We start from the raw sequence: 10,087 nt of genomic DNA, 5'->3' as shown, positions 1-10,087 counted from the left end.
TCATATAACGTGTGACATGTGACATATAACATGTTATTAATAATATTAATGCATATTTAACAATTAAATATCATTACATATATTAATTTAATTATATATAACAATTGACTAGTAATTCACAATTACAAGTATATAAAATGGTCCATGTTAATATAATCTACAACATATTGCAATTATAAATAACCGTTCATTCTTAATTTAATTGTTTCATAAACAAAGTTTTAGTAATATATAACATTTTATTTACTAAAACGAATCTCATTTAATCGAATTACAATAAGATTCCTATTCTCACTCACATATGTAAATTGTTCAATTTTAAGGAATTAATTAATCTGTATCATTATACAATTAATTAATTTATCTATTAATGGAATTGTCTTTTAGGTGTGACCTTAAAGGATCAACTAATCACCACCGTGAAACGACAGTAATGTCAAACTCTAGTCAGCTAATCATTACCGATTAATGTTGATCAGTTGACGTATAAAAATGAATCATCCCTTTATGTATTCTTATTATGAGTTTTAACAATGTTATCGCACTATTGTCGAGGACACATACTCCAACAATCTCCCACTTGTCCGAGACAAGTGTGCGTCACCAATTCTCTTGTCGTATTACAATCTCCCACTCAATGCAAGGTGTCTTGCAGGTCGTTCTTGCAAGTGATCATATCAAGAGTGGTTTCCTCGATCTGGAGAGTAACTGTCTGACCGGAATTATCTACCGTAGATACCTTCCAAGCGTGGCCACGCATTTTCAGTTCACTACTTCTCGAGTGGACCTGAGATTATTAAATAACCCTGACAAGGGGGTGGACAATTCCTATCGCACTATTCCCTTTGTTTAGCCATAGCTCATCATGACCCGAAGGATGCCCATTGGATCTCATTTACGAAAATCGTAGAGCATAATTTAAATTCACTCAGAAACTGTGCCAACTTGGGCGAATAGTCTTTAGTCAAAGAATTGACTCAAAAGAATACTATAGTAGATCTCGTCACGACCAGGCTATATGAATTACCAGAACTCTATAAGCGGTCACAGCCTGACAAAGTGTCTCATACAGTCTGTCTATGTGATCGACTGGTCATCTCTTATAACCCTATGGCACTTGAACTTGCCATCAATCGACTCACAATCTGGTCACTTAGAGACGTCACCTCATATGAGTGACCAGGGGCAATTACTATGTTAATCCAGTTCACTTTAATAGGGTTCAATGTTGTCTCAACAACCTATTTGGATATAACAAGGTAATAGATGAGTTTAAGAAACTCAAACGATAAATGCGATTATCACATATGAATAGTCAATACCATATTACTATTTCATATCTTATAATCTAAAGTGTATATGTTACACATGTCAAGGTGCAATAAAAGCTTGGTTAGTGGATATACCATGTATCCATTCAGTCCAACTTTATGAATTCTTATTTCCTTCTATTCAATGTCATTTTTAATGTTATGAACTTTTGTAAGTACATGTCTAAACTTCTTCATAGACTGGGGCTCTTTAACTTGAAAGATGCTCCCACTGTTATCATATAACTTGTGATAAACTACTTGGTGGAAGGATCTACCTATAGTCCCTTTATGAACCACCTTATCACAATGTACTCAGTCTCCATTTGTAGAATTTGCAATGATTGATTCTAAAACATTTTTCTAGTCACTTACTCCTGAGTCAATAAAATTAGCCTAGGATTTCGTTAAATCCTTATAGGTTTGGAAACTAAAGTTTATGTAACCCTTTAACACACAACTTAGTATGTCTTCCAAACACAAGATTGGATCCTCAGTTCTTCTCAAGAATTGTAGTGGATGTTCTTGAAGGCTTTCAAATGACTTTTATACGAAATAACTTATCATTGACTCATTACGCTCCAAGCATATTATTCATCATGGCATGTGCATACATTGGCATACATGATCGTTCTAATGGCGGAAACATTAGCAATTGATTTTATGTGATCAACAACTCATGGGGTTCAGTGAATGACTATGACTCTATCATAGTAATTCCACTTTCATCTAAATGAATAACTTCCTCAACCTATGTTGATATTAAACCGATAAAGAATCTTATCAACATAAGATACTTATCTACGTGCCAACTTAAAATTCCCTATATAATGATAGATTTGGAATTTTAAAATGCAACATGTCTTCTTTCATCGAGAATTGAAAAAAAAACACTCCTTCATCGACGGTAGTGTTAGCATGTCATCCTCAATGATATTAATATGAAAGACAATTTCTCCCACTGATCTCTATGTCTAAACATGACAATACTAACTCCCACTTAAATCCATGTATACTTATGGCTTCTCGACAACTCGAGTAAAACCATTTTCTTATCACATAATTTGAGATGATCATTGCAATTTCTGAGTATTGATTAAAACCTTGTGTTAATATCACACACTCACACCCTTTCTAAATACCTATTTAGAAGTTGGTCTTAACATCTAACTTGATTATTCACACTTTGAGGTGTAGTAATGATGATATGGATCTTAGCGTAGTTACCCTTTAACTCAGCTTTGTAGACAACTTAATGTTTATCTATGCAACTCTTGTGTACAGATTTCACTTTAGTTCATTAGGCTCTTATGTAAATTGAATTGAATTTTTCTTGATACAACCACTTCATAATCTTTATTGAAGAACATTTTCTTTTTGTCTCCTCACTAGTCTTGAGTTTAACCTAAGAAGCTTTCTTTTGGTCTCCTCACTAGTCTCGAGTTTGACCTAGGAAGGTTTCTTTTGGTCTCCTCACTAATATCGAGTTTGTTGCTAATTTTCTCCCACTCTATCTTTTGAAAAATACGCCTATTTTATCGAAAGATAGCTATGTAAGCAACAAACAATTCTCAAGAGTAAATGTCGCATATTATGAGCTTAATTGATGACCCTCTTGTAATGACATTGTAATCTAGTAGTAAGATAGACAAACCTTTATAAGATAAAGGATTGGACTCATATCCATGTCTTATACAGTTTTAGGGTCTTAAGACCTCCCATAACTCGTATGGAGTCTTATAAGTGGTTACAAGTCTTAGTTATAAGTGGTGTTCTCAATTGGTTTCTAAAATTCTCTACCTAGAGTTCAAATAACTCTATTTGACCTTTCAATCGTTCTATCTTATCTCAAATAAGATGTGATATTTGGTCATAAAAGCATAAGAGGAAATCAAATTCATGGCTTATGAACTTATTACAATGATCCAATCGTTGTAATTCTTTTATGATCAATTTAAGTCAAATCAATTTACGTTGTTGATGTGAAAGGTGCATAATGACAAGTTTTTAGAACAAAGAAAATTCCATAAACCGAACGACTTGGGTTAAAAGCCGAGCCATTAAAATTCATACAACCATTGTTTACAAAATGGAAATAAAACAAACTTCCATGTCCAACATGGAAATTAAAAGAAGTTCTAAAAACAATAAGCCAAAATACAATAATACTAAGAAGACAATACAAAATAAAAGCCAAGCTTCCATAGGTCTTCTACTATGGGTGGCTACCCTAGCATCCCTTTGTTGAAGATCTTCTTCAAGCTTGCTTCTCCTTGCCTTTGTCTTTGCTCACATGCACTAAATTACATTAAGGGGGTGAGAATCACAACTTGTATCAAAATACCAAAGTTGGGATTTATATCAATAACACAATAAATTAGAGAACTTATTACCTACTGGAGTCACACGTCCAGCTTTAACATGTTCTAGATACTTCAGGCAATTACGTTTCCAATGGCCCGTACCACAACAATAATGGCACTTATCTTCGGAAGATGCACCCTTTTTGGGCTTGGATGAGCTATTCACAATAGCTTTCCCTTTGCCCTTGTTGGGACTGGGTTTCTTACCCTTTCTAGCGCTTTACTTGAATTTCCCTTTACTCTTATCATTAATATTGAGCACATCCTTGGTCTTACTCACATTGAGACCCATGTCTCTCTCGGCTTGTACAAGCAAGTTGTGCAATTCATGGAGAGAGGTTTTCATGTTTTGCATATTGTAGTTTACCCTAAACTGTACAAATGCTTTGATGCGATTCAAGGAATGGAGAACTCGGTCAATAATGAGTTGTTCGGGAATTTCAACCTTTTGCAATTTGAGCGTCTCAACATGCTTAATCAATTTGAGCACATGAGGGCTCACTTTTTAACCCTCTTTGATGTTGAGCTCAAAAAATGCGGAGGCCGCCTCATATTGGATGATCCTAGGAGCTTGTGAAAACATGGTCACAAGCTTGGTGTAGATCTCACAGGCGGTGCCTATCATAATAGCACTCCTTTGGAGATCGGCATCCATAGAGTAGATCAAGATATTCTTGATCGCGGCCGATTCCTTTAGGTAAGCCTCATAGGCCTCCCTAACCGCGGCGGTGGAGCTAGTAGTAAAGTTAGTGCCATTCTTTTCAAGTTTACATCGAAAAAGATCGGAGCCAAGAAGCATTGGTGAGAGGTGGAGCGGTTCCACTTGTGGAAGCGGATTAAATCGGAGTTGTCATTGCAAATTAATCGAAATTGACTACAAAAAGGAAATGAAGGAAACAATTAACATTTATCATTTTTACTTGTAAACATTTTAACAAGGTTTTAAAGAAAATATGCATTTATATAATGACCTCGCACCTAAATTATATAAATGATTCCGAGGTCCATTTTTATACAAACATGGGCACGGGAAACCGATACAACCCATACTTGCATAAATTTGGTGAATTAACTCCTTAATTGATTCTACTATAGAATTCTCGGTCGATGTATTTCATAAAATCCATCTCTAGCCCCGGAACATAAGACTAGTTTTTATATCCCGTTGAGTCCAACCAAATTTCGCGTGTAATAACGTTTTATTACCCTACTTACCCAATGATAAATGAAATTACCACGAGGAACCGAATCTACCCCAAATGTCAAAGGGATTCATGAGTCCTACAATTTGGTAAGGCTAATCTCAATTTTAAATATGTGAGAGGTCTTGTCGATTTATTATATATCATCTTTTAAGTGAACTAAGTCGATGAATACTCGATAATTATAATTGACAATATTCGATAAAACGATTAAAAATACATGTGTAGTTATGGCGATTTGGCAATGCATGCAAACATATAAAGCAAGCAAATAATTAAATAGAAAATCTTATATTCTATTACATATTCGGATACTAACTCCTTTGGTCCCTTGAATCTTCACGTGACACGCCTCCCAAGGACAAACACCGTCTTGATCGGAACTCCTTTCCGAATGGCACCGTCTTTAGGAAACTCCGGGATTACAAATAATTAAATAATAAAATGTACATTGTACTTCCTATTATACATTTGTAAAAATAAAATCTAATAAAAATAAATAAAAGTGATACGAGATCATATAAATTACAACTGAATCAGTATTCCCTTACATTATGGGTAATATCGATTAAACTAAGGCCATACTAAGCTAAAATTACATAATTCAAAATTATATAAATGTAATATGACATTTATCAATGAATATGCAGCATTATAATATGTATCTAACATGCCAAATTATGTGCCAAATCGTCCTATTAAACTTATATCGTATATATAATCCGATTTTATGGATATTCGCAATTTTAAGTTATTAAAATTACACAAAGTAATACTAAAATCTAATTTTAGTCCAAGTTAATTATCCTAAACTTTTAGGATTCAAAAATTAGTCATTACTCAATTTTTGACAATAATTCAACTTGATTTATCAATTATGCTCATTTTTTACCTTAATATCATAACCTTTTATGAATAAATCCAAATTAAATTACAATAATTTCAAAATTTGAATTTTAAATTTTTGAACATTCTGTAATAATTCCATAATACTCATAATGTCAAAAATCAAGGTTAAAATTTTTGAATTTATTTCGAGAAAAATATAGTTGCAATTTATCGGTTTTATCTAATAAAACATCTAAAGCATAAGAATATTAATCTAATCAATATTCCAACTTTAGATCTGATATTTGGGATAAAAATGAAACCTAAAATAATTTTCTCATGCCATTTAATTTGTTTTAGCTATTTATGCTAAAATAGTCACTATTTATGTCATTTTTACACTAAATATTCATAAATCATGCAAAATGAATCAATTTTATCTAAACTTTTACACACAGTGAGTAAAATATGCATGTGACAACATATTAAAATTTCATGGCCTGTTTCGAAGATTAACTAATTTTAACCATTTTACCTCCATTTATGTCATTTTTATCTCATAAAAATCATAAATCATGCAAAATAAATCAAATTTATACGAAATTTTACATAAAATAATTAAAATATGCATGTGAGTTTATATAAAAAATTAAATGTCATAAACAAAGTTTAACTATTTTTAGCATTTTAATTACCATTTTATACATTTAAATGTAATAAAATTACTAAAAATCATTAAAATGAGCCAAAAATTACCATAAATCATCAAAATAACCTAAATACAATTTAGTACCAGAATACTTAACATGCAAAAAAATTTCATGTCTTAATCGTATAAATCACAAATTTCAAGTTTTAATTTAGTCGGAAAAACTAAGCCGATTATGCATGCAACAACCTAAGCTCATGATACCACTTGAAAGATTTATTAACCCTCAAATTAAACTCTTTAATTTTATATCTAATTACTAAGTAATTAAATATGATGATTTATGCATGCATAACAAAATATAAATAGATAAGTAATGAAAATGTTCCTTACATTGATAAAATCGGTTTATAAGGGCACAAGTAAGAACACCTTTCTTACTTGTTCTTGAGCTTAAAATAAATGGATGATCCCCTTGTCTCAATATTGTGAGAACGTCCTTTCAATTGCACCAAGACAAACCCTTAATTCTAATTTATATATTAACTAGATATATGAAATTAGAGACCTTAAAAATATAATCTAATAATATTTCTTATTACTACCTTTAGTAACTAAATAATATTAGAAGAGAACAATTTGTTTTTCTAAAACTAATTTTAGAGAGAATGTGAGAGTAGTGAGATGTTCAATAATGTAGGAATGAATTAGAGAGAAAAATAAAATGAGAACTTATGTTCATTTTTGAAGGGTGGCCGGGTAGGGTGAAGAGAAGGGGCCAATGCATGGCCTTTGCCTTATTCTTTTTGTCTTACCCATAATATGTAGGGTTTATACTTGTAAAAATAGACAATGATTATGTTTTTAAACAATTTAAAACAATTAACCATTTCACCCATTTAACCCTCTAAAAACCGGTGCATATAGCTAATATGGAGTCTATTTTATTTTTGTCAATTGTCTCTTTGTCATATAATGTGTGACATGTGACATATAACATGTTATTAATAATATTAATGCATATTTAACAATTAAATATCATTACATAAATTAATTTAATTATATATAACAATTGACTAGTAATTCATAATTACAAGTATATTAAATGGTCTATGTTAATATAATCTACAACATATTGCAATTATAAATAACCGTTCATTCTTAATTTAATTGTTTCATAAACAAAGTTTTAGTAATATATAACATTTTATTTACTAAAACGAATCTCATTTAATCGAATTACAATAAGATTCGTATTTTCACTCACATATGTAAATTGTTCAATTTTAAGGAATTAATTAATCTGTATCATTATACAATTAATTAATTTATCTATTATGGGAATTGTCCTTTAGGTGTGACCTTGAGGGATCAACTGATCACCACCTTCAAACGACAGTAATGTCAAACTCTAGTAAGCCAATCATTACCGATTAATGTTGATCAGTTGACGTATAAAAATGAATCATCCCTTTATGTATTCTTATTATGAGTTTTAATATTGTGATCGCACTATTGTCGAGGACACATACTCCAACATAATCATCGGGTGTTTGTTGGGGAATTAACAGATACTGGGTATCTACAAATTGGGGATTGTGAGTCCTCACCATATCAAGTATAAGGAGGTCAACAGGTATGAAAAACTTGCCAACTTTGACGAGCACATCTTCTAAGACATCTAAATGTTGCTTTAATGAACGTTCCGCCATTTGTAAAGTGATATTAGTGCATTTTAAAGCACCCTTGTTAAGTTTTTGACAAATGGAATAGGGCATGACGCTTACACTAGCACCTAGGTCGTAAAGGGCCTTATCGGTGGTATATGTGGCTATAGTGCAAGGAATAGAATAGCGACCGGGGTCCTTATGTTTCGGGGGAGACTTGTTTTGTAAGAGTGCGCTACACTCTTCGGTGAAAGCAATGGTCTCAACCTCATTAAAGGATCGCTTCTTTGCAAGGATTTCTTTCATAAACTTGGAGTAGGAAAGGACTTGGGTAAGCAATTCAATAAATGGGACGGTAACTTGTAAATTTTTAACAACTTCCAAGAACTTAACAAACTTACTCTCTTCCTTGTGCTTTGCTAGATGGTGGGGAAACGGCACTAGAACAACTTCCTTTGGAGGAGCATCCTCCACATCTTTCTTCTTTCTCAACCACAACATGATCATCCACCTTCTTTGAAACGGCATCATCATCCTTAGCAATAGGAGATATCTCCTTCCCAACAAGGACCTCTGCACTTTCTTGAGGCATAAGGGGCTCATCATCCTTGGTACCAAACTTACTCTTTCTCTTAAGCATCAATAAGCGGTGAGGAAATGGCACACGAACCTTAATAGGAGGCTCTTCACCAGCCTTCTTTTTTTATTTCCCCCACACTTGGACTTTTTACTCACCACCTCATCATCCAAAGTCATGTATGGCTCATCATAACTCGTACCACTCCTCAATTAAATTGCATTAACTTTTTCATATGGTTGCTCACCTTGGGGTGGTAGTTGACCTGTCTTCCTTTGAGAGCTAGAAGCGGCTAGTTGAGTCATTTATTGCTCTAGCATTTTGATTGCAGTATTGTGAGCTTAATCGCTCCTTTGTATTTAAGCCAACAATTCCCTTTGCATTTGTACTACCAAGGCCTCAAGTTTACCCCCGCCTTGGTTGTTTTGTTTGAAATTTTGGGGTGGTGGACCTTGGTTTTGTTGAAAATTTTGTTGAGGTTGCTGAGGTGTGGGTTGAGGTTGAGGGTGAAACATAGGTATTTTGTACTTTTGTTGTGGTGAAACATAGGTATTTGTTTGTTGTTTTTGAGGTGGGGGTTGAGGTTGAGGGTTAAGCACATTATTACTTTTGTAAGACATGTACGGGTGAAATCTTCAGTTTGGGTTATAAGTATTTGAAAATGTACCCGGTGGATATTAATTTTGTCTAAAAGTTTGATAAGCGCATAATGACCCGCACCTCCGCAACCTTCACAAACAATAATTTGACTAGTAGAGGACACGACATTGAGTTGTTGAAGATAATCTCTAGCATCTCGGTCTGCCAATTGTTGTTGGAGTAAGGCAAGTTGAGCCAACAAAACGGAATTATCGGAAGATTCCTCCTTACCCTTGAGTGGTGCACTTCGGGAATTGAAATAATGGGCATCATGAATCGCCATGGATTCAATCACGGCATGAACAATATCCGTATCAATTTGATCAAACCGCCCATTGTTGGCGGAATCAAGAATTCTTCGGGACTCGACACAACATCCATTGTAGAATGTTATGACTAGAAACCAAGCATCCAACCCATGATGTTGGCATTGCCTTTGTAACTCCTTGTACCTTTCCCAAGCTTCATATAAGCTCTCAAGAGCTTGTTGACGGAATCCCCTGATTTGGCTCCTCAAAGTTTGAGTATTCTCCGGTGGAAAAAACTTTTTATAGAAAGCAAGAGCCAACGTTTCCCAATTTGTGATTCCCATAGCGGTGCGATCAAGGCTATTGATCCATAACTTTGCCTTGTCCTTCAAAGGGAAAGGGAAAAGTATTTCCCTAATTTGTTCTTGGGTGACTTCCGTTTGCTGAATCATGGAACAATAGTCACAATAATTTTGAATATGCAAATTGGGATCCTCCAAAGGACTCCCCCAAATTGCTTCCTCTCCACAAGGCTAATGAAAGCCGGTTGGATCTCGAATTCTGAGGCGGTAATTTGAGTAGTAGTAATACCGGCCGGAAGCAT

General features: G+C 33.7%; 1 non-coding gene across 1 annotated transcript; it reads left to right on the top strand.

Moving 5' to 3' along the window:
* The first annotated feature begins 9,648 nt into the window (after positions 1-9,648).
* On the top strand, positions 9,649-9,755 carry LOC141615740 (small nucleolar RNA R71). The gene has a single exon (XR_012530143.1). It is a non-coding gene; the product is annotated as a small nucleolar RNA R71 (small nucleolar RNA).
* The last annotated feature ends 332 nt before the right edge of the window (positions 9,756-10,087 follow it).

The sequence above is a fragment of the Silene latifolia genome, chromosome 11 (genome assembly GCF_048544455.1).
Source record: "Silene latifolia isolate original U9 population chromosome 11, ASM4854445v1, whole genome shotgun sequence".
Taxonomy (NCBI): domain Eukaryota; kingdom Viridiplantae; phylum Streptophyta; class Magnoliopsida; order Caryophyllales; family Caryophyllaceae; genus Silene; species Silene latifolia.
Note: the sequence above shows the minus strand (reverse complement) of the source record. Positions and strands in the feature narration are given on the sequence as shown.